This window comes from Lactuca serriola, chromosome 5 (genome assembly GCF_051521515.1).
Source record: "Lactuca serriola cultivar US96UC23 chromosome 5, Lser_US96UC23_V15, whole genome shotgun sequence".
NCBI classification, from domain to species: Eukaryota; Viridiplantae; Streptophyta; class Magnoliopsida; order Asterales; family Asteraceae; genus Lactuca; species Lactuca serriola.
The window spans coordinates 134,804,343-134,807,060 of record NC_136412.1 but is presented as its reverse complement, the minus strand read 5'-3'; positions in this window follow the sequence as shown (position 1 = coordinate 134,807,060).

Sequence of the window (2,718 nt, the reverse complement as noted above, 5' to 3'; positions counted from 1 at the left end):
ATTAAAATCTGCTCACATGGAAAAAGGAAAAAACATAATTTTGGATGCGAAAACAGATTACCCAACAGCCTGTAATGCTATGGTATTTATCTTCCTTAACATATCTTGTGCAAAAAACATATTTTTGTTGTTTTATTTATTTATTTTATTTAATATGCTTTTTGTTACTAGGAAACTCTTCTTCATGAAGAGTTGCTGCAAAATGGTGATGTATCACATGAAATCCTCCAAGAAAGTGGTACATGTTGTAAGTGCATTTATATTTTGATTTATTTGATAAAATTGTCAAGTATAGTTAAAAAAATGGTCCTTGTATTTATGACATTTACGGTTTTTTGTCCAAAATTAAAGTACTTTCATTTTTGGTCGTTATTAACATACAAGAGATTGATTTTTAATCATGTTGATTGTAAATTTGGTTTTGCAGATTTTACATTTTGGCTGAGTACTTGTGGCTATTTGTGTGTTCGTGATGGTTTAAATCTGAACTGTGTGACTTTATTTTTAATTAATATTTAGTTTTGATAGTTTGGTAACCTTGTAGAAGAATTTTTATGATGTAATATATCTATAAAAATCGATGTAACTATTAAATTTATATTTTTATATATTTTTTATGAAAATTATAATTGAATATTTTGATTTTATCGAATACTTTTTACCATAGTGATTTGCTCTGAACCTATTGTTGTGGCATAATGGCTATGAAAAAATAGCAAATAGCCATGGAATTTGCTACGGAAAAAAATTGCTACGAAATTTGCTACGAACAAACAATTACGGATTTTGCGACGGAACAAACAACTACGGAATTTGCTACGGAACAACAGCTACGAAATTTGCTACGGAACAAGTAGCTACGAAATTTGTTATGAAACAACAGCTACGAAACAACAACTATGGAATTTGCTACGAAACAGGTAGCTACGGAATTTGCTACGGAACAAACAGCTACAGAATTTGCTACGAAACAAACAGTTACAGAATTTGCTACGGAACCCATTGTTACGTAATTATTATGGAAGTTTGTTGTAGTTAACTTGCTACGTAATAGATGAGGTAGCAAGGGCCGTAGAAAAATTGCTACGGAACTATAATTCCATAGCTAAACAATTTGCTACAAGAAATATAGCTACGAAATATCCATGACAAATTCTGTAGCAACTTCCGTAGTTATTTATGTTTAGCTACAGAATTTCAGTTTTTTGCTACGAAATTTTTCCGTAGCTAAATCAAAATTTTCTTGTAGTGTTAGGAGTGTTAGAATGCTCAAAACCCAACAGTGGTATCAGAGCCTAGGATTGTTTTCTTGTTATACTTGCAAAATTAGCTGAAAAATTGAATTTTGGTGTTGTCTGCACAACAGACTCGCCGAGTCCACTGATGGACTCGCCGAGTCCAAGGCAAAAAGCATCCAACTCGCCGAGTTGGTTCGTGAACTCGACGAGTTGGACCCCAGACAACATATATTCGACTGTTTTGGCTAGAAATGGACTATGAACATTACCCTAAGATGTTTTTGGACTTATAAACTTGTTTTTGATACGCATTCAGTGTCATAACCGCACGTCGTAAATGCGCGTCATAAATGCGCGTCGTCTATAGACGACGCGCAAAAGTGCGTCGTCTCTCTTTATGAGAGGGCCTTCCTTGACGCACATTTGCGCGTCGTCTGAGCGTTTTACGACGTGCAATGAGCGTCGTAAAAGGCTGTTTTTCTAGTAGTGTTAGCCTTAATCATATTATCAAAAATATGCTAGTGTTTCTTATTTGATGTTGAAAGTTATATATGTAATTAGAGAAAAACATAGATCTTATTCTAGGGTTGCATGCAGACTTAAGTTTTTTATTTGTTTCGCTTAAAACCCATTAATTTTATCCTTCCATCCATATGGGATGAGAAATCCCCAAAATGAAATTCCTTTTAATTCTAATGGGAATACCATCCACCATAGGTTCTATATTATTCCTGATTAATAAACTATCGATAAATTGCTATTCAACCCTTTTAATTAATTAAACTATTTATTAATTCCCATAATATTTTCTAATTAGTTTGCAATTAACGATTAAACCATAATAACTAATAAATCAATTCCCCTTTTATTGATTCTACTTGATTTGAGTATTGAAGGCAACTCAAGAGGACCTTCCTATTATTAGAGATATCAACAGTAGTTAATGACCTTGGAGACACTTTCCAACAGTCTACCACTTTGACAGGTCATCAACTATAGACGACGATGTTTTGTTAAAAAGTAATACTTGCAACACTATTTGGAATCGCATTGCTCCAACCAAGGCAAACATCTTAAGAAAACATCTTAATTTGCATGTTAGGCTTGGTCATCTATACACTAGATTGAACCTCCTTAGAATTAGGATCCCTTTGCAATCGTCTATATGTGTCCTCCGTGCGGCTAGTAATATGTAACGCCCCAAATCGGGCAGGTATATTTCGAAACCCGCCTTCTTTTGACTATTGTATTTTATAGCCCTCAGAGAAGTTATGTTGAGTCCCAAGGAGATTAGGGGCTAAAGTTGAAACTTTGGGCCGATTATGGGTCAATTGGGCTAATCCCTTAACGGGCTGTGGATTTAATGTTGTTGGGTCAGGTTGGTTTTGTAGGTATTGTGTAGGCCCAATAGATTGATGTGCCCAATTTATTAAATTGGGCCAATAATAGATTTGGGTCTCGTTGATAAATGTATATTCTT